We start from the raw sequence: 23,437 nt of genomic DNA, 5'->3' as shown, positions 1-23,437 counted from the left end.
GACTACCTCATTCTTTCGCCCTCTTCTTCTTTTTTTTTAAACATCACAACAAATTCAATTTAGCTCAATCGAATTTGGCATACGCAGGAATGAGATAGTCATATGCAGAACGTGTGAGAAAGAAAGAGATTTGAATTTCGACTACATGAAATTTTCCTGATCTAAAAGGTGTGCCAGAGCCATTACATTTCCAAAGAACGATCATAATCCATGAGGTTAAGTTCCTGGAAATTGTAAAAATGTAATTACTTTTATAATATGTTTTTAAAATAAATCTTATATCAATATCATTGCGATCTTTGCTAAAAATTTTTACGGTTGTTGTTATAAAAATTAAATATAGTCCGATGCAATCTATACAGAAAATATTTAAGTTTCTTATTGTTTGCCCTGAAGGAAATAATAATTATGACTTTGTTTACTGCAAAATAAACCTAATGAGCTAAACGACCTACCCCAAATCTTGAACTATTACAGTTTAACTTTTGGGTGGACGAGTTGAACGAGTTGAACCATGCAGAACTAACGAATGGCAGAAATAAAACAATTATTTTCAAGATAATATTTTTTTTATAATGATTTGAAAAACTTGCAGCACATCCCTGAAAATTTCCCAGATTGCAATTAATTTTTTGTTGAAGAGCCAAATCTTAGGGTCAACCAGTAATTGCTGCCACTTGACAGTATCCCATGCTTCGAGTTTTTAATTAATTTTGGTCCGAAGATAATTGTTTTCCGGCCTTTTTTTTTAGTCACTTTACTAAATGAACCGAAGATATTGATAATGGGGGAGTTTATTCTACGATAATTTATGCTTATGGGCACAAAATTCACTTTACTTTCCTACAAATACGATAAGAAAAGAGCAGTGATAATAATGTGATTGCTTTGACGATTTATTCCCATTTGTGATGTTAATTAATCGGCAAATGATCCAAATGAGGTCATTGAGTTTCTTGTAATTAAATTTTCATAAATCTTTTCCACTGTAAACTGGTCAAATGTTTTATTTTAATGTAGAATTTGAAGGGTTTCAATGTGTCTTGGCTAGTAAAACAAGAGTCCTCAGGCGTGGAAAAGTTTATTTTATTTCAAATATTGTCAGTTGGAATCGAATTGTGTATATAGTTATAATTAAAGATCTGCAATGTTTATCACTTTCTCCTTCCCAGAATATATTTACGAGGATATTGATTAGTTGTTTTGGGATATTGGATGAAATACTCACGTTTCTGGTCATGTGTACCGAAAATGAATGGGTTTGTGCGCTTGATTAAATGCCTTTTTATCAACTAATCAAACAATTATGTATGTGGGTGTATCGCAATACCCATCAATCACCACATCGTCTCATCTTCCCGAGGGTTGGTTATTTTGTTGCTAAAACCACAGTCAGATAGGGGTTGGCGAGCTATGACGGGGTTGATGGCAATAAAAGTGCAATAAAGTAAAATAATATGCGCGCCAATGTGAGACAGTGGCAGCCCCTTTAGATGGCCCCGAAAACGCGCGCCCCACAGCCTCAATTGCCAATTTGCCCCTTCTGGAGGCGACTTCCCACTCATCTGGCAAACACCCTTGCTGGGAGATTGCGCCAGAACCGGCTGTAATTTTCAATGAATATTGTGTGTATGAATATTTATTAGAGTGGCATGCAAATTATCCGTAAGAAGGGTGGGCTTGTCCCCATTAAAAAGGCGAAGCGTGGAGGAGGGTTTTTGACAATCAAATTTGTGCTGTTTGCCACCAAGGAGAGAGCAACTGAACATGCACATGGAAAATTTTGTTGTCACTTGGTGGAAAAATTACATGGAAATTTCTTGCACTACATTTGGCAGCCCTCGCGATAGTGAGGGGTTCAACGACACGGTCGAGGGTTACGCATTTTGACCACTTTGCACAGGGTGACTCATCTGCAGTCCTTCGGCAGGGGAGTATTGAGGACAATTGGTGGATTAAAGTCTATAAAATTGATAAATTTCCCTTTTTTTTTGCACCAGGACTACCCTCAACAGTTGTATGACGGATTTCACATGGTCATTATGTTCCAGGAACTCTATTAAAGCCTCAGATTATGGTGCTAACACACTAAGAAATTTAAATTTGTGCAAATATAGGATGATAGGGTTACATAAATATTATACCATAAATTTGTAATAAAAATAGTTGAAATTGCAAAGAATCTCACAGAATATATAACTAAAATGAAAAGTATAACTTTAGCACTCATAGTGCAAATTATGCAGAAATTATTAAGAAGTACTGAAAATATTTACTTTTACAAGTTCATACTAAATAATTAGGGGAACGTGTAGTATAATTTGGCAAAATGAATATTTTATTTAACGATCCTTCAGAAAACCTCAGAAATTTCTAATTGACAGATTCTCACAGAAAACTTATTACTCTACAACTTTGCCGAACTCCTCTTTTCTCTATCTCTAAGAAAAATGCGTTTTCTAACCATTATACAACAGTTGTTTTTGCGGAATTTTTTCAAGTTTATTATGAGCTCTTGTTAATGAAATATCTAGTTGACATATTTTCATAAGAATTTTATTAATCTATAACTTTGTCGTAGATTATTTTTCTGTATCTGAACGAGAAATGCACATTTAAATCATATTTTTAACCCTTTATGGACGATTGGGTCACCCGTGACCCATAGAGAAAATAATTTTTCCCGACTACATGAAACGAAGTAGAAAGATGTAGGAATCTAGGATATTTTTTGCAAATCTCCAGCTATTTGCTATATAAAAAATATTTGAGCTCAAAAATAAAGAATTTTCAAATTTTCACGTTGGTGCTTGAATTTTAATATTTTTAATTTTTTTTTAAGCAAAAACCTCTTGGGACTAGAAATTATAATAACTATACATAATATTTCTCAACAAAGTAAAAATTATAGGTTATTGATATTTTCAGGTAAGCTTCATAATTTTCATGGGTCATATATGATCCAATCGTCCATAAAGGTAAAAAACACCGAATCTGTCTCTAGTGGATTTTCGAAGATTTGAGGTTAGACTGTTTCATGTTTTTGTATATGTGTGCGCAAAATAGTTAATTATTCGTGTAATATTGTGCGATGTATCAATTAGCTGAGATTTCCCAGTGCAATACTGACTGAAGAAGGTAATATTTTGATAATTTATAAGATACTTCTACGTAAATGTTGTAAATTCATAACTTTTTACTCTTGTAGATGACTTCAAAAATGGAAAAAAAAATCATGATCAATGAACCCGAAATCATCCACATATTATGCCCGGAAGATAGCGATGATGTCGACAATCTTGTCCTGAACGAAAGCGATATAATATATTTGGAACAAGACGTGGATGAAGTGGACTTTGAAGTCTTCATCGAAAACGCATCAGCTCCGGAAAAACTCCCAGATCCACAGAAATATGCAACTGTACGTCTGAAATTCCCAGAGACAAGCAACATTGCACCTACCCATTACCATCAAACATGTTTCGAAGAAAACTGAGGTGCACATGGTGCTATCAGAAAAAAAAGATTATAAGACCAATTGTATTTGTGAGGCATGCGGCATTTATCTCTATGTTACCTTACTAGTATGCGAAATTTATTTCGATGAATATCATAAAAATTAAAAATGAAGTAAACAATAATACATTTTTTCATAAAAATTATTGTTTTTGTGTACCACTCTTCAAGAGCCTTTGAGACCAAAAAATGAATGAAATTTTTTAAAATTAATTTTTGATCGTTTTAATTTTTACTCGTACTCTAAATATTTTTTTTTTATGATTACAAATATATTCAAGTTATTTATCTTTCAAAAATAACAGAGTAAACGAGTAAACTAGTCGTCTGGAAAATTTTGTGCTTTTTTACCTTTAAGGACGATTGGGTCATATATGACCCATAGTTTTCGAGGACTCCTAGGGATGGGAAAATTTCTTTTTAACCATAAATCTCTTATTTAGGCTAAAATATCGAGGGAAACTTGATTTCGTTGAATTTCGCTCAGCGGAGAGCTTCTCGTCCTTAAAGGGTTAAAAGCTGCTAAAAGAAACCTTTTTCGGTTTGCAGTTTGCAGAATCTTTGCTTTTTCCATTTTGTTTTTTCCAGTTTGTCTTTGGAATCTTTGTCTTCGGTAATTTTTATTTTTTGGAAACTTTGTCTTTGGAAATCTTATTTTTCATATATTTTAAACAAGTATATTTTATTAATTAAAATAATGATATTACAATGGTGTCTTTTAAAGTTTTTAGTTTCGTCCTTCAGGGTAAAGTAAAATTTTCCGTGTTTTGGGAAATTTTTAGTTTCGTCCTTTGGGGCAAAGGGTAATTTTCTGTGTTTTGAGAAGTAAACAGTATCGCCTGTCGGGGCAAAAAAGGCAAAATAGGAATGAAATGGGCCAACTTCGTCACTGGTAAAGCTTTGTCACTTTTTACTACGATAAAAATTCCTGGATCAAAAATCCATCAGATTATCTTAAAATGTACAACAAATTAGTATTCAGCAGATCCAAATTATTATAGAAATACTCACTAATATATAAAATAAATCTTCAAAATTGTAAGATGCTCAAAATTCAGAACATCGGAAAAGTGGGCATTATTATAAAAATTTGAAGATTTTTTTTTCTGCTCGACTTTCTTTAATGGGTACATGGCTCATCTTTTAGATCAGAAAAATTTCATAAAATCAAAATTCATTTCGTTTTCTTTTTCAAAAGATTTTTATAAGTTTTTCAGTCTCAAAATTGGACTGAACTAAATTCAATTTGGTGTGATGTTCAAAATAATAAGAAAAGTGCGAAGAAGTAGAATAGATATGCACAGTTTTTAAGAAAGAAAGGGATGTGAATATTGATTTCATGAAATCTTCCTGATCTAAAAGGTGTGTTGAGAGCATTATTAATCAAATTCAAAATGGTCATTAGAAAATTATTTTTTTAAATAACAAAAAAAGCATTTTGGTCAGCAAAATTTCATGATTTGAAAATTTACATCCTATTTTGTTTTTAACGTTATGTGTCGGTCCCACTTTTTCGCAATCTTCTTTACAACAAATTCAATTTAGTTCAATTCGAGTTCCGAAGAGTAGGATACGAATTTACAAAACGTTTTAGAAGGTACTCGTAAAGGATATGAATTTCATTTCTTTGTCTAAGTTTTAAGTGATAAATCACTCCTATTTCAAAATTTGTAATCCTAGTTTCAATTAATAATTGTTTCATAATTTTTAAACGTTTTAAGATGGTGACTTGAGATTTACAGAGGGTATATCTGTAAAGATAAATTTACAAACCAAAACAGTTAAAATTGCTTAATTGAAACAACACAAATTCAGTGAATTATCTTTATTTACTATCCCCATATAAATTCCATTTCACAAACGTTTGTTAACGACATAACTTAGAAACATTAAGTTTATGTTCCTTTGTTTACCTTTATTGCAATTTTCAGAAATGGAACACCATGAAACCTTGCTGTAGAGAATGTTGTACCTTACCCTTTTCTGAAAAGTCTCCCCCATTGCACAAGTTTTGTCTCTTGTTCACTCTTCAGTGGTCACCCTGCTCCTTGAGATTCTCTTGTCAAATTAACGAATAAATATTGTTGGAATTGCATCCAATTTACGACTCTCGATGGCTCCTTGTGCGAACGACCCTCCCACCAGGTTTTCCATCTTTCCCCTAAGTAACATCAGGGTCTTGTGGCGTAACAATTGCAAGCAACAATCTTCACCCTCCCATTCCCACGTTATCACTGTACGCCATCTAGGCGGCACAACTTGGGCGAGAGACCCCTTTCGAAATTCGCCCACAAACTAACCCCGTACCCAGGGTGCAAATTTTATTCGTCGGAGCTGAATTGTCGCTCCATTGACGATGTCACATAGGGGGTGAGAAGGGTAGGTTTGGACGCTAAGGAAAAGTACCCATGTGTCCAAGAGTGTGAGGCAATAAAAATGCAGAAAGAAATCGCTTCATTGAGCGCCCCTATGTTTGGACTTTATGCGATTTTCCCAGAAGATTTTCTCTACATCATCGTCAGAATGAAGACGTTTGCCTCCATGGATTGTTTGTCCATTGGAATGAATTTGTTTTGCACGTGCTAATTGACTGGCAAAGTTTACCGAGTAAACTTTACACTGCGGCGGATGGGTAACATTTTAATTTGCTACAATGCTTGGACAAATAATGTGATTTCATGACCAATACCACACTCAATAAATCACAATTTATATTTGCTATTTTGATGTCATATTGGAACTAACGTGTACTGGACTAACAGGGGAGCCGAAGTGGCTTTTAAAGAGGTGGTATTGCTCAGTAATTAGGATTAATATCCTGTGGAAGCTATTAATTTCACTTTATTTACTCCATTCTTTAGGGGCAGGGGGTGGATTTATTGGAATTGCATTTATTTATTTTACAGTCTGATTTTATTGTCGAGACAGAGAGCAAGCGCTACTGGTTTACTACGCAATGTTGAACTAAAACCTAAAGTATTCATACTCTCATGGGGTCTTCAGATCAGAGGTCTTGCCACATTGTTTAATATAAAGAATTCAAGAACAAACGAGGATTTTGAAGAAAATTTGAGTTAGGATTTTCAATTATTTTTTGACTTTGAAAAAATTGTATTATTTAAATTTAATTTAATAATAATTATTTAAAATAATATTATTTAATTATTTTCATTTTATTTCAATATGCACGTCTTTCTGGTTTAGTCAAAGAATACTCAAAGAGTAAGGGCAACTCTGCCAAATTTCAAACAAGTAGTTCCAATGAAAATGAAATATATTTAGTAAAAAATAAATAAATTTTTTGTTACTTCCGTTCGTTCTTTTTAAGAAATTGTTGTTTGCAATGTAAAGAAGTAATTTTTAATTTTTATTTCCTCTAAATTTATTCTAAATTCTTTTATAGATACTGTTTAGTGTGCAATATCGCACACCAAAGTTTTTGTTTGGTGTGCGATCCCTTGCCCTTCCGGAACTCATTAGAGGATTTAGAAAATTTTCTATAATAAATTATGCGTAGATGCGATGCTGTTTTGTGTCTTTGGCATTATACAACCTCTCAGAAAATAAAAAAAAATATTAAAAAATTATGGAATTTAGGGAAATATTAGAAATGTGAAGAATTGGAAGCGGTACGACATTTGGTAACGTTTCCCTAAACATTTAATTTGATACTGTGTGTAATGCACTTAAATAAACTACCGTAGACGTCTGACCATACGATATATAAATACCGTAGATAATGATGACTTTGTTCCTCTGCTTTTAGTAAGCTGTTCTTTAATCTAACACTTAAGAATAGTCTTTAGACCATCATAAGTGCCCTTATGGTCTTCTGAACATCCTTGAGTTCTAGAATTAATAAAAAGCTTACGAAAAATAGGTGCAAATTCACGTCTGGATTGCAATGTCACCCGAATTTGCAGTACTTTAATTGTTTTATTAAGTCCATATTACATGCACAATTATTTTTAAAAATTATATCTCTAAATTAAAAGCACATCTATTTTGTGCGACTTTTTTCAGAGCTGGAAAATACTGAAGCCAACTGAAGCTTAATATTTTGTGAATTCAATTAAGAATAATAAAAAGGTTTTGAAGAGGGTCTTGATCATTGAAATTAAACAGAAAAAAATAAAGAGATGTCATCGTAAATTTTATATTATTTATTTACGTATTACGCGTTATCTACATCCATCAGCCTGAAATACTTCAAAGATTTTTAAAATGTATTTCAAATTATTTGTTGTAACAGCCATGAGGTATCCTTTGCTAAATTACCTATAGGCGAATTTTTACCTTTTAATCGACATAATTAGGATAATATCCTTCTGGAATAAGGCTTTTGGATTAATTAAAAAGGGATGGCAAAGCGTCCCAGGTTTTGCGAAATGCTCGAACTCGTCGTTTAAATGCTATCCCTCAAAAGTACTTTCACATCATTTACGTTTACTGGTTCTCAACCGATTTAAAGTGAATTGTAAGTCACTCAAAAGATCCCACAAAATCATATTGAGAGTAAATAAAATTTATTTTCAGCCAAAAATTTCTTATCGGTTATGAACCGGTTCATTATCAATTCACAACCGATTTGAACGGATTTGTAAATCACTCAAAACATTTTCCAAAATAACTTAGGACTAATACAATTGAATTCAAACCCGCTTGGAACGGGTTCAGTTTTGCCGGAAATTCCAAGACCTTTCCAATGAGCACAAACATGAGCACAAAGGGGTGGTTCCAAGACTCTATGTCTAACCGTTGGGTTTCTAGAGCTGGCGCAGCCGGACGGACAGACGGACAGCCGGAAAAACAGCGTGAAGACATTTCTCAGAAATCGTCTGAAAATTTGTTGAGAAAACTGGTTTGCGGGGGGGGGGGGGGTTTAAGATGAAATGGAGAGGGGGGGGGGTGTAAAAATCGAGGGATTATATATACTGCTCTCTCCGTGGAGTTCGAGCAGTAATATTAGTAGTTGATTAGTTTTTCGCATCATCAAATAATGCTGCTGATTGAAATGTTAATAAAAACTGGATTACTTTCAGAATAACAAGAAAAGATTTTTCAGGATTACCTATATAATATTTCTGATATCCTGAAATAAAATTTATTAAAGTGACTAAAGATTTCAATTACAAGGTCCATAACGCTTCTTAGAACTAAAATCTTCAACACTGCACTGGTAAAAATTAAAGGATCAAATTAGATTATACTCCATCCTTTTCAAAAGGGTGGATCATATTTGAACCTTTGAAAGGATCACTAGTGTCTCTTGAAATTTTGTATGCAAATTTATCACGTTAGATTATTTTTTATCACGAATATATCACTGATATCATATTTCTCTCATCTGAGCGAACATCAAAGATGACTTTATCACTGTTTTTATTCGCTTATTCTGGAGGTAAATAAGTGTCAAAACAGGGACACTTTCAAAGGATCCTCGGTGATCCTTTCATTTTTACCAGATGGATCAATTTGATCCTTTTATTTTTACTAGTGAATCTGTATAATAAATTTGATTTAATGTTAAGATATTTGAAAGTCTTTTGTCTTTATGGCTCTGACACACCTTTTAGATCAGTAAAATTAAAATTCACATCCTTTTCTCACTGAAACATTTTGCATTTGTCTATCTCACTCTTTCCTACTGTAAATTATATTGCACTAAATTGAATTTGGCGTGATGTTCAAAAGAAGAAAAAGAGTAAGAAAGAGTATGATAGACTTATGCAAAACATTTGAAAAAGAAAGATATGTGAATTTCGATTTCATGAAATTCTCCTGATCTAAAAGGTGTGCTGGAATAATGAGTCTTGAACTTTTGCTTAATAACTTTAGTTCAAGAAAAAATAATGAAATCAAAATTTCCATCCTTTTCTTTCCGGTTTGTATTGTATATTTCTATCCCATTCTATTTGCTTGATGACGTCATGGCGAATGACTTTACCACGAAGTCAAAATTCAATTTAGATTTGAGTGCAAAAGGTTGATAAATTATTGATTGATTCAATCTAATGACAGAGGCATTAAGATCGTTATCATTTCATAAAATTAAAATTCATAAGTCAAGTCTGCATCACAAGTGGAGGTCCGAAATCCTTATGTTAAGAATTTCCTTGCAAAAACTTTCCCTTCATGAAAAATCAGTAACTGTTGAAGCTATCTCTTTTCTAGCTTCAAGTGAAGGATGAAAAGAGTCTCTGTGTGGTATTCTCAAGGGGAAAATAATGGTGGAATGTGTATAGCATACAAATGTAACCACAGGACAAGAAAAGTCTTGGGGAAAATCAAGGGAAAAATGTGCTTTTGTGGAAAATTTGTGTGAGGGAAGAATGTGACAATGGCAAAGGATTCTTCTAGGACTCTCGGTGCAATTGAAGCCAAATCTGTGGGGATATTTATCAGAGAAATATTGAAAATTTGTGCATAAATTGCTTTTTTTTCTTGCAGGACCACACGAGAGTTTTAAAATGAGAAAAATCTCCAACCCATAACCCATAACCTCTGGCACAAGCTGCGAAAAGTGTTCTAACATGTGCACTCAACATGTTTGGAACCCATTACCCTAAGCTTGGATGACTGTAGATATATTTTGTCAATTTTGGGCGGGTGAAGCAATTAATTAGATTTTCCCAAATACTCTCTCTCTAGATAAATTCCCTGTCCGCTGAGCCACATTTTTTTTGCCTCGTATATATCCCAAATTGAAGCTTATGAGAGTGAGTCATTGGTAAATATAGCGCTATGACCCGGTGACCGTTGAGGGATTGACGGTGTGTGGAAAGGTTTTGCGGGTTGTCTGTGAACGGGGTAAAAGGATGGGTGTTGATGGTTTGAGGGGGGGTTAAAGCAATATTTTCGAGTCCACCAGCAAATTTTCAATAGCTCCTAATTCCTTCTGGGTGTTATGCGAAGGGAATTATGATAAATTCCATACAATTTCTCATGCAAGTTGTACCGGGAGAAATTGTGAAAAGCATTTTGAATGGTGGAACGTTTAATCACTCCCTGGTGAATAATGTGGTAAATACACAGACAACCACGGAGAGACATCTCGTCCTAATGATGATAAGCGTTTTGGGGAATCTTCTTCGACGAACTTCCGTCTTTCGTCTTCTTCAAATGCAAAAACCCAGCTGAAAACATAAAAGATGTACTTACCCGCCACTGGTTAGCATATACCATTGTCCCTTTCGCCGCTGAAATAGTTGTTTCACTCAAAAAGAGACAGCATTAGGATTTACAAGCGAAACCCTGTATCTTTCCTTATAAAAAAATATTTATTACTTCTGATTGAATTAATTTTCTCTTGACGAAATTTGAGACAAATTTTCTTGAGAGGATTTTACTGCAATAAAGTCGACCTGTGCCAGAAATTTTGTCAACTTCCCAAAAATTATTAGCCGGTCGTTCTCTCTCGCTCATTCCTACACATTCTCTGTCATTCTCAGTATCAGTTGGTGTTTAATTAAACACTCTATCAGTGTTTGCTTTGAGATGTGATGAAGTATTGATAAAATAGTTTGGGAGAAAATTACTTTTCCCGCCTATTGTCGCCCCAATCTTGGAGCCACGGAAATATGACCGATAAGAACAATGAACTATTTTTGGGACTAGTTTTTATTACTTTTCCAATGGTGATTTCAGTAGAAATGTTAAATGTATGCTATTATAAGTTTTTGAACTTACAAGGAAATATGCATGAAGTTAATTTAATGTCAGGAATTCACAATGAATAAAGAACTCTCCTGAGTCATGTTGCTGAAATTTTATGATGCACACAGTGTTGAGAATATAAAAACAAGAACTTCCAGTTCTGGATGGCAAGTGAGACAGGTATATTTGACAATGTTGGTGGAATAATTTTGAATTATTCACTTTAACTGATAAAAGCCTGAGCTCCAACTTTGATTTAATTCAATGAGAAGCTCCTGGGAAAAGCACGAATTTCTTATTTATCAGGTAAATTAATAGGATGGACTTTTGTGTACGGAGGGTGATGTTTCATTCTTGATGCTATAAGTGTAAACAAGATGGATACATTTCGACCACATGCCATCCCACTCCATTCCATTGCGACTTTCGGTCGGGTACGCATTTCAGTCTGTGCATGTAGTGAGGCATGCCTTGGCTCTCAATGGGATGTCTGCAGAGTCAGTTGTCTTGTGACTCTCGTGGTGGGTGTTTGTCGCTCCCGAAGTTGGATAGCCTTTGACCTCTGTCGCGCGATAATCCATCAGAGTTCAAGTGTGTTTAGTGACATTAGACATTTACTCAGCGATTTTTTTCCGAACAAATCGAATAGTGTTGAACAGTGAATTTAATTAGTGTTTTGTGAAATCCTTCAGAGCTAAGAAGTGTTAAGAACAACAATCAATTTAAACATTTGGTGAAGTTTAAGAGATTTTTGAATAGAATAGAGAAAGATAAAGAACCAATATTCCAATAAATTCATTTTATTGCTCTATGCACGTACATGTGATGATTTAACGGTACATTTTCTTGTGTACAATTTCTTGTGATGTTTTCTTGTTAATCGGTTTGCTCTCTTCTCATTGGGGCAAAAAGACAACTATCGTGCAATTTTTGTTTGAAAGAAATTTCCTCGTCATCTTGGTGGTTCTTATGTTGCTTCCTTAAGTGAATTGCCTAAGATCATCTTTGGGTGTCTTCGAGACTTCAGCAGCAGCCAACCCAAAAAAACATCATCTTGGCCTGTTGCAAAAGGAACTCCATGGAGGGATAAGGTCAGATGTCTTTTTCGGTAACTATTTAACAAGAGCATGAGTTCCAGAAATTCTTACTTAACATACCACTACGACCCCTAAACTTCCAAGATATACTTATTCGGGGTTCTTCTCTTGTGTTAGAGAGGGTGGGTATGGGTAAGCGGAGTCCCTGGCAAATGCCGCTTCCTTTTGCCAAGAGATCTACCTGCTTTCGTCTCACACAGAAAACACCCTCACTCTACGGAATACGGGTACAATGACTGAAAGAAACCCCTGGTGTATTGTTGTTCATCCTTCCAGATAGGTATTTTTGCTCTCTGGCTGAGCAATGAGCACCAGGGTGCATCCTCTTTTGCAGAAAGAAAGGGAATCCAAAGGTGTTGTGAAACGAATGGGGGTTCGCATGGGTTTCTGTGAGCGCAATTGTGAAAAAGGGCACAATGATAATATTTATATTAAGTTGTCTTATGCTTCACAGTCCTTGGTACTCATTCAAAGTGTCAAGTGCCAAAGCTGCAAAATATCATAAAAATACCCCCTATTCAACTCTTTTCGGTTTGTTCTTTGTTGCATAAGAAAATCATATAAATCAGTATAGGATTGCCTTATGGGTCGAGATCTTAAATGCAAAATTTCAATGGAGCCGTTGGGACCATAATAGGGGAAAGTACTCTCCCTTCGACCGTTCACGCCTTTGAATAATATGAATTTCTTTTACTTTTTCTAACTAAGAGATTTCCTTATAATCGTCACATAATTATCAATAATTGATAATAAGCTAGCTAATATTTAATAGAAATGTTTAAATATCTTAGGAAAACTTAAAGAAAATTTACAATATTCGAAGGTATGAACGTTCGAAGGGAGAGTACTTTCCCCTATATGGAAAACAATGTGTTTGGCACACTTCTAAAAACTCATTTTAAAATAATTTTTCAAATTTAATTATAAAGTAAGAATTTAATTTTAAACACTGAGGCTATGTACACCGCCTCACCACTCTGGAATGAGATTGAATTGTTCTAGAATCACTTGTAATTGGCCAAATTTGGTTGTAATTGTCCGAATTCAGTGTAAATGGTCTCAATGAAGCTATTTGCACCGAAGATTGAGATTGAATTGTTTCAAAATCCGTTTTTCATTGTTTTAAGTCTTAAGTTATTTAAAATCTCAGAAGCTGAGTATCGTAAATTTGCAACCGGCGTGAGTATAACAATTTTAGAAGGATTAAAGTATCAGTGGAGTCAACCTGATTCTTTCAGTCTAATAAAACATCGTGGGATTGTAGTGCATTTCGACTAACAAAGCTAAATAAATCGTTTCTTTGTTTATTATGCATTGCAGAACAAGAATATAAACATAGATAAATTTATTTATAAAAAATTGCTTATCTTCCAGATTTAGTGTTCTATTTATCTTCATAAAACCACTTCAAGTAAAGAATTTAACAGTTTTCATTTACTTTTTCACAATTTTTCCAGTATTAGTTGAGATTTAAATTATGGGGCTATAACTCACAATTGCAAGTTTGAAAATTGTAGATATGAACGTGGAAGATAGATAGAACAATATTTTTGAAGATTTGTAAAGTTCGTGGAAAATAAACCATTCGGTAATTCGCTTTTGTAAACATATTTTTTGAAAAATTTTCAAACCTGAAGCATACGTGCAAACTTTAGAATGTATCAGAAGAAATTTCCGAGTCTGAAACTTAAATAATAAAATGTTATGGGAACAAGATATTTCTAAGTTTGAAATATCTGGAACTGCAATTTTAGAGATTAAATATCTGAGAGAAAATATTTCAAATACGAATTTTCTAAGAATGAACTTTCAGCAATGAAGGTATAAAATTTCCATGAACAAATACGAAATTATCAATATGTAAATTTTTTATAGATCAAATATCTATTTGATTGTTGTAAATATTTCACATAAGAATTTTCCAGGAACGAAACCTTCAACAACGAAATTTTGTAAGAACAAAATTCCTGGGAATGACCTGCGGTTAGAGAAAGTAATCTGTCCTGTATGAAAGATACTTGAAATGAAATGTACTGGGCACGATCAGTACCAAGTACGAAGCTTTTAGTTAAATCGGAAATGAATTTTCAAGGATTTATAATTAGATAGATTAGATAGGAAGAATTTAAACTTGATGCAGTTGGAAATGTCAAATAAAGAGATTGGTATGCTTGCGCAGATTGAAATTTTTAGTAAATGCTTCTTATGGTAGCGTATTATACTTTTTTGTATTTTCTTTTAATCATTTAACAACGAGACGCTTTTCACTAATTGAAAATCAATAATAAAAATGAAATCAATGAACAAAATCAGTGAAATGGCTAACGCCTATCCTTGAAAAAATAAATAAAATCGGATTCTTCAATTCGGGTTCATTCTTCAATACGATAACTTGAAGATTCCTCACTTGCGAGCTTCAATATTTATTATTTAGGAAATAGCTGGAGATTTACCAATATTAAACATTCGTTCAACCTTATACTTTGTGTTTATAAATTAATTTCAGGAAAAAGTAACTTTAGATATTCAGAAAAAATCATGTTCTTTATGAGACACCGGTATCCTAATCGTCTTTTAAGGGTTAATCCACGGTATTTTATCGTGACCGAAGTATTTCTTTATCTGGAAAATTATTTCCTATACTAATACTATACCAGATAAACCAGAAAAGAATATGGTTTGTAATGTGAAAACCCAACTATTCTTATTCAATATTTCGATTTCTTATCTACCAAATCATTCAATATCGTATTGATTGAATCTGTGATTTTTAATATTCTGATCAAGTGAGTGTAGGCCGCACAAAAGGGAGTCGCGGGGCCGCATCTTTGATATGCCTTACCTGGAGCCAAGTCTATACCTTAAGACACTCATTTGGTCATACCAATTAGAATGACTATGTTGATGCCGATCCACCCAGCTGAATGTGATAACTAAGATAGTGGTCATGCGGCTCTTTTTCACTCTATTTCATGAAAGTTCAATTACTGATGTTATTAGAATGGAAGAGAGAGCATCTTCTCACGTTTCCCGATCAAGTGCCAAGTAGATCAAGACCGCGTTGGTCAGGTTCAGTGAAGATGAGAAAAGTATCCTTGAAGCGAAATAAATGAAAATATTAAAAGAAACAATCTGTTGTACGTTTTATTAGCCCAACTCATATACATTGAGTAAGAATCACGATTTCTGTATTAGGAATATTTTCTTGGGAGATGTGTATCGGGTTTTTGGTGTTTCTCTGCCCTCCGCCAAACATCTATCAGCATGAATTCCCCAGGTAATGCTCTCTTGCCCAGTTCTTTTACATGTGAAAGAATTCACGCTTTTGCAGAAGGATAGGAATCTATTTCTCTATAAAAAAAAGTTATACACTTTTCACGATTTAAGTATCCAGAAAGCCTGAGAAAATCCCTTTAATTACTTTCCAGAGACAATATACCCCAGACAAATTCACTATTAGTAGAATCAATTGTCTGAATAAGGCATCTTTTTAATCGACACGGATATTCTGTTGTATATTTATCACTTCCAAGATGTAAATTGTGCGGAAATGAGACAATCTAAATGTTTCAAACTAAGGGATGAAAATCTGTGCAAAATATCTCGTAATTGTGGATACAATTGACCCAACCAATTCCATGGACAGATGCTCTCCCTATTGCCAAAGACTTCGTTTTAAAATTGATAAACTTCAAACTCTTAACAATGGCCAAGTAATTGTTAAAAAGCCACTCCCATTCCCGCATTTTAGGCCTTCTTCAGAAAGATTTTAGTAAGTTTTGTGCCAAAAAAATCATACACTGAGATAAAAAACAATGTTTGGCATAAAGTGGTTTTCAAGGGGTTATATTAATGCCCAAGGATATGTAGTTGATGTGGATTAAGATTTGAACTAAATTACCTAGTTTATATTTGATGTCTTAAAAAAAAATGTAAAAAAAAATTAAAGGCAGAGATGAGAAAAAAACCTTAACTTTAGTGTAATAAATATGTACATTATATCTCGAAGGGCCAATAGAGAAGCAAAGAAAATCGAGTGGCTTATAAATATTCCGGAAGGGTGTCCTTATACAATTTTCCTGTCTGATAAGGCGACCGTCGTCGTCTAAAAGTTCTTCCCTGTAGAAGTGAAATCTATTGAGAGGACGTAATGCTTGTTATATACGAGTATTGATACCACTTTAGATTTTTGGAAGATGTTTCTGAGAGTCAGGTATAATGTTTGTTTCAGGAAGGTACTAGTTAGTCAGCTTTACTCAAGGATTATTTTAAACTTCACAATTTTTGGGGATTTAATAAAACTCAGAGATATTAGTCTTATTTTCTTACAAAAAAAATATGTACTTGACACTGTACTGCATGGAAGGATTCGTAACAAATTTCTGATAAAGTATTGTAGTGGTTTTAGGAAATTACATTTATGTAAACAAATTTAAGAACTTAATGAGATAAAGAAACCTATCATAAAATCCCAAAAAATGGAAATGAAAATAAATTTCATAGGTCCTATCGTCAATTTCATGAAAAACGCCCATTAATGAAAAAATATAAAATGGGGAGAGATCGTGCAGCTTTGTACGAAAAATAATGTCCATGATTTAAGATTTTTATTGCATGAGACACAAGTTAAATTAATTATACCATTATGTCAAAAAAATTTTGTACTTAATAGGTTTATAATTCCATCTCACATAATCGGATGCGTATGGATCATATGGATCCATACGCATCCTATGGATGTTTGGTATATACAACCTACGATGGAGTTTTTCCACTGTTTTGCTCTGGAGGTTGGGTATCAACGCTAAGACGGCGGTGGACGCTTTAAAACACAACTTACTCACGCTTTAAGTGTTTTTGTAATCAAGCAAAACAATTTTCATGGATAATAGCTCAAGTGCAATAAATAAATAATAATAATAATAATAAATAATTTTATGTTAAGATATTCCTGCAAAAGTTACAAGAAATAAACTTAAAATCAGAGTGCCCATTGAGTTTTTTGCCCACAATTTTGCTATAATTAATTTAAAAGTAGTGTTAACTAGAAGATATTCAATACGTAAGTATGATAAAATAGTTTCAAAAGCTGAAAGTATACTAATTTCAGTGAAATTAATGAAAATAAATTTTAGCTGTCAAACTTTAAACCTCTTTCCTGTAAAGTTTACATTTTGGACTTACAATAGTCTCCTTCGGAACCGACGATATGTAGGAGGTATCTTAACATCACTTTTGTGCATTTTTTTTACAAAGATGTTTTTGTGACACCTGGAAACCCATTTTTCGCTGCATTCTGATAGCCAGGTGTGATTCTCTCACTTGAAATATATTTCAATCTTCGGATTTTCTCTAAGAAGAAAATATTTTGCAAAAATGTTCGTAAATGTTTGTGAATTCCTATGGGGGAGTTACGAAATGCTCGTGAATAGTATAACCCACAAACAAGTTCGTAAAAATTTGTACTTTTTTCACATATATTGTTCGTAACATGATCACTTGACGAGCATTTTTTGTACTTTTACAAACATGTGTTCGTAAGTGTTCGTAAACACACAAAAAATGTTCGTAAAACATTGTCATTTGTTCGTAAATGTTCGTAAAATGTTCGTCAGATAAACAAAAATTTACGAACAAATGACAACATTTTACGAATGTTTTTTCTGTGTTTACGAACATTTACGAACAAATGTTTGTAAAAGTACAAAAAATGCTCGTCAAATGATCATGTTACGAACAGTGTTTGTGAAAATGTACAAACTTTTACAAACTTGTTTGTGGGTTATACGATTTACGAGCATTTCGTAACTCTCCCATAGAATTCACAAACATTTACGAACATTTTTACAAAATAATTTTTTTCTGTGTAACATCTCCAATCGGTTTTACAGAAAATGTTTTGAACATCACCATCATCATCATCATTTTCAACCGCTTATCCCTATTGGGGTCGCGGGCCCATGACATCCAGTTTAGCAGCCCACTCTTGTCGACTGCTAAACTGAATGTCATGGGACCGCGACCTTAATAGGGATAAATGGTTGAAATTGAAAATGATAATGATGATGGTGATGTTCAAACAAATTCTGTAACACCTATTGCAGGTTTTAGAAAAAATCCGAAGATTACAATACTCTGAAAAAAAGTTTTGTGAAATTAAATCAACTTTTAGTTTCTTTAAAATCTGTTGAAACCATTTTGTGTAAGGAATCAACGTTTTTATTTTCTGTAATACGGAAACAATTTTGAATCATGTAATACGAATTTTCAAGATTAGGGCTTAAAATAAGCCTAGAAAATGTATTTATGAACCGATTTTGGCAAGTACTAAATTATATGAAAGGTTTTGGAAATTCGAATATATCCAAAAACGGTATAAACTTATAATATTCGCTCAAAATTTAATTGTGTTGCCTTAATATTGTTAAGGACAATTTTAAAATTACTTAAAAACCTTCTTCAATTGATTGCGAATCGGTAAACTTCAAATCCCAATACTCATTAACATTGCACAATACGAAATGCTTTATAAATATTTCAAATTCAAAGCAGAATTCCCTAATGGGTACATAATATGCATAGAGTTATCTTTCAATATTTAACTTGCAATGCGAAACAATAATTTCTCTCAGTGTATCACTTTCTCAGAAATTCAGAACTTCTTAACCTAAAATCTGTTGATTCTTCAGCTTAGTGTTGAACATCTTTATCCCACAAAACTTGAAGGCTTGTCGAACAATGAAGTGAATCTTGGTTTCTTTCACTAACTTTTTATTACTTTTCCCCCTCAAATATTATTTTCCTTTTTGTTTAGCAATAACGCGCAAAATTGGTAAATTTGTATTCCTCTCGGAATTCCAGTTCAGAGATGAATTTAAGCGTTCATTTGGGAATTTGAGAAAGTCAGTTTCTTCCAGAGAACCTCTTGAGGAGGATTTTTTTTCCATCTCTTGCGCAATGGTGCTTTTTTTGTGAAGCAATGTGCTAAATTTTCAGCCGGCATAAGTATCACTGAAGATGTCTTTCACTTCTATGGTCCAAAATCTATTTTGGTGTTCTATGTTTGGAATTTACCCGCATTTGGAGAGTTCGGAGCAAAGGAAAAAACTAGGCTCACATTTTGTGCCTTTGAAGCAAAAATATGATTGAAACGTTCGATAGGATTCTATATGTCTCAGCACAAAGTCTTCTCACTTTGATTAGGAAAAGAAAAAGTGCTGTTTGGGGAATGTTTTTTTTTGTTGTAAAAAATATTGATGTTTTCTCTTGGCCATCACCAATTTGAGCCTCAATTTCCTGCAGCAATTTAGGCATGTGGAATGTGGATGCTTAATGTCTTGGGCAGAATGTCTTCAAGAAGTGTTCTCGTCGTTCTCGTCATCCTGTTAACGGTTTTTGGGGTGAAATTTTGGTCTTTAGCATGGAATATTTCTGTCATCAGGAGTTTTTGGTGTCTTTTGTTCGTTTTTTTTTTTAATTAAATTCAAATGCTTTCTGGCTCAGGGATACATTAATGCAGAAAGTTGTGTGTGCAAAGTTTCTTTGTTTTGTTAGCACAAGCAGCTCGGTATTTCAATCTCGTTGCACGAAAATTTTTGCTCCAAAAATATGCTTGAGGTTTTTGGCGGTTTCCCCATATAGCATTTAGGGATGGCGAGATGAAGGGAAAATTCAACCCAGGATGATTTTCTTTTCTGTGGGTCCCATTTTATGTGCACAAATAGGAATCTCTGTTTGTGTGGTTTGAAATAACAAAATTACTTTCATCTCAGTGTTTGTGTTATTCTTGGACATATTTTCCAGCATAGAATTTTCGGGTAGAAAAGTCAAGGTATATTTCCAGGTGTGTTCATCAAACCTTGGGTAATTTAACCCAGGACGAAGAGGTAGAGATGAAAAAACGAAATATTATTTTCCAGAGATAGAATTATAAAGGGCGACCACACGAAAATGATAGTGTAGTTAATGGGGAAAATAATAAGAATAATAATCGGTATAATGTTGCTCGACCGGTGGAATACGAGGAGTATTTTCTTAGTACACATAAACTTCTTTGGGTTCTGCCCTGACCAAAAAAAAAAAAAACAATATGGGCAAAAATTGTCGTGTCCACTGACTTGATCATTAAATCCCGTGTTTTATTGTTTGCATAGCTAAACACCAATTAAAATGATATTATTGTCACAGTTAATCGCTGCGAATCATGGGCAACACTCATTACTAAATGTATGTTATTACTATTAGCATTATTAAAGATGGTGTTGGGTGTCTTTCACATCTTCTCCGCACATTTTCCGCTCACCTTCCTCCAACAATAATCTTTTTAGTATTTTAACGAAGAAGATGAAATAAAAAAAAAACTTACACACTAAAATTTACTCATTCTTTTCTTCATTTTACAGTAAATAATCAAAATTGCCGTGCTAATTGCAAAGTGTTTATGAAAACTTCATACAAATGTTGAGTAAATAACATACAAGTTTTTTTTACGATGTATACTATAGAGAAAAATGCATTTTCCGTTGCTTCATCATTGTTAATTTGCTTTGTGTGTCTGCCTTTTGGGGTGTTGTCTCTCAAATTAAAATGATTAGATATAATAGGAATGGAAATTTTGTGTCATTTTAGCACTTTATGTTGAATTATTTTATGGAGAAAGTTACACAAGGGCCAATGCACCGCTTAGCAAAAAAGATATATGTCGAGATAAAAAGTTTTTTTTTATACAAAATCATCTATGAAATACATATAATAAATTAATGATGTTGAAAGATTGGAATATGTTGATTTATTAAAAATTTATCAGAAAAAATCTCTTGCCTTCAGCAAGCTGAATTGTTGCATCCTATTGCACAGTTTTTCAATTAATTCAAACAGATATAAACCTTTTTTATTGAAAAAAAGCAAAAAATAAAAAAAAATGCAAATTTAAAGATTAAAAGGATAGTAAAATATGCAACTTTTTCGAAATGGGAAAAAATTATTAAAATAGTATTGTTTCCTAGGTTCAATAGTTTTAACTGATTAAACAACCAATTTTTAACTTCTTTTAACTTCAGAAGAATTTGCGTATATCCTGACTACTGGGTATTAAAATGTTGGAAATAGTTATACGTTAAGATTTAATATAATTTGTCATATTAAGATTGCAAAAAACGACTTATGGAAGGGTCCCACAAAGACTTCAGATTGCTATCTCTAAAAATTTGCTCTAAATATTTATAGCTATGCTAAGTGAAGTGTATATATCGATCATGAAGGTTGTATCGTTGCACTAAAAATAAAACGATGTTTTGAAGATTATCCGTCGTTTTAACAAATTATCTTTGCAAAATGTTTTCTATTAGTTATGGTGTTATTCCAATGAAAAATGAAAAGGAAAAATATTTCCTCTAAACATTTTCTTGTGCACCTTACTGTTCTCAAGTTCTTCTGCATTATCTAATATCTACTTCTCTTTCTTTTGGTTCTTGTCACAACTGTTTGGTTCTGGAGCATGACAAGGACTGAGGAAAACAGTGGAGATTGAAACCAATATAAAGAAAAGTCGATAATGCAGAAGCACTTATTAATCGTATAGAGACATTGTATTACAAATTAATCAGTTTTACAATGTCAATTCTCGTATTGGAAGAATTTGCGAAGTCCATTGTAGACCGTCCAAAAGCGGCTTCCCGTGGTGTGGATGCTTTTTCCTTGCTCCTGGAATTGTTGAACGAACGCGGTGAATATTACGTAAAAATTGCCTAAATCAGACATTCAGATCTTTGCACCCGTCGGGACCCGAACTTACAACACCTGTGAGTCAAGCCAAGGATCGATTCGCCCAAGAGCCAACGGTCTTGCCTATTGCTCCACTGAGATCTCCGCAGAAGCACTTTAAAACTGTATGCAAAAAAATGTTCAAGAGAAAGATTTGCTCTTTGTGTTTTTTACGCTTCTGCTCGCAAGGTTTTTTGAATTATCGGCTCTTTTTCTGTTAGCTCCCCGTCTAGACTGTTTTTCCCCAGTTCTCGCTATGTTCCAGAACCACCAAACAGTCGTAACAGGAACCAATATAAAGAAAAGTCGATAATGTAAAAGAACTTGAGAACAGTAAAGTATTAAAACACATAGGGTAAAGTGGTACAAGTTGGACAGTGGTACAAGTTGGACAATGGTACAATTTGGACAGGGCTTTTTGTCTTGATAAATTTAGTACTTCATTTTTATATGTTTATTTTTAATGCTTTAGTTTTATAATTTGGTTCCTTGTGCTTAAAAACAAATTTTGTACTGTATTTATCAAGAAAAAGCCATGTCCAACTTGTACCGGCGAATTGTCCAACTTGTAACACTAATTCCAAATTATATCACTTTACCATATTCATTTTTCATTGGAATAGTATCATAATTCCAGACATTTTCCAAAAAATAATTAGAAAATTGAAATGAATAATTTTCAAAAAAAAGTTTTATTTTAGGGTGACGGTTCAACAAAGGGTCAATAGGGTCAATACATGCTTTATTAACTTTACACTGGACATAAAGAATTATTCAAATTATTCAAAACATTAATATGCATTAATATGTATCGTCTGTATCGTCAAGGATAACATTCAATACTTTTTATTAGTAGACAATTTTTTGCTACAGAATAAAATCAAAAGACGATAAATAATTAAAAATTATTACTATTATATATTGTAAAAACTAAAAATATTTATTTTTTGTGTTCTGGGTATTATAGGGTAAATTTGTACTTTTATTATTGGTTTACAAGCGTGTATTTTATCTCAATACATTTTATTTCATGTAACGAAGATCCTTTTCTGTACGTCTAGTACAGTAGTCTGTAAGTCTTTATTATCGGATATTGATTTCATAAGCACAAGAAGCCAGCCAGGGTTCTCCCCGAGCAAGAGCTGACGCCCTTACCAAATTACATCACGAGATCTCTTCAGAAGAATTATGATTAATAAGAGTAGTTGGAAGGACATTTTTTTGGAATTTCTTGCGATGAGAACAGTTAATCCGAAAAAGTATAGGGGGTAGTGGGGCACTTTTGAAAGTGGGGTACCTTTGAAATTGGGATTTTCACCTATTTTTAAATATAATTGAGGCCTATCGTGACATAATTTAGCTTCACAAACAGATTGAGAAGCTAAATTACATTTTGATATAGTTCA

General features: G+C 33.3%; 1 protein-coding gene across 2 annotated transcripts in view; it reads left to right on the top strand.

Moving 5' to 3' along the window:
* The first annotated feature begins 11,666 nt into the window (after positions 1 to 11,666).
* LOC129805534 (uncharacterized) overlaps positions 11,667 to 23,437 on the top strand; it is a 332,356-nt gene continuing 320,585 nt past the window's right edge. The window contains exon 1 of one of the 2 annotated variants that reach the window (XM_055853510.1): positions 11,667 to 12,263. The gene's annotated coding sequence lies outside the window, so the exon portion shown is untranslated. The remainder of the gene's footprint in view (positions 12,264 to 23,437) is intronic. The other variant, XM_055853512.1, reaches the window with a different exon arrangement.

This window comes from Phlebotomus papatasi, chromosome 3 (assembly GCF_024763615.1).
Source record: "Phlebotomus papatasi isolate M1 chromosome 3, Ppap_2.1, whole genome shotgun sequence".
Classification (NCBI taxonomy): Eukaryota; Metazoa; Arthropoda; class Insecta; order Diptera; family Psychodidae; genus Phlebotomus; species Phlebotomus papatasi.
The sequence above is the reverse complement of the archived record's forward strand: the minus strand, read 5'-3'. Positions and strand labels throughout refer to the sequence as shown.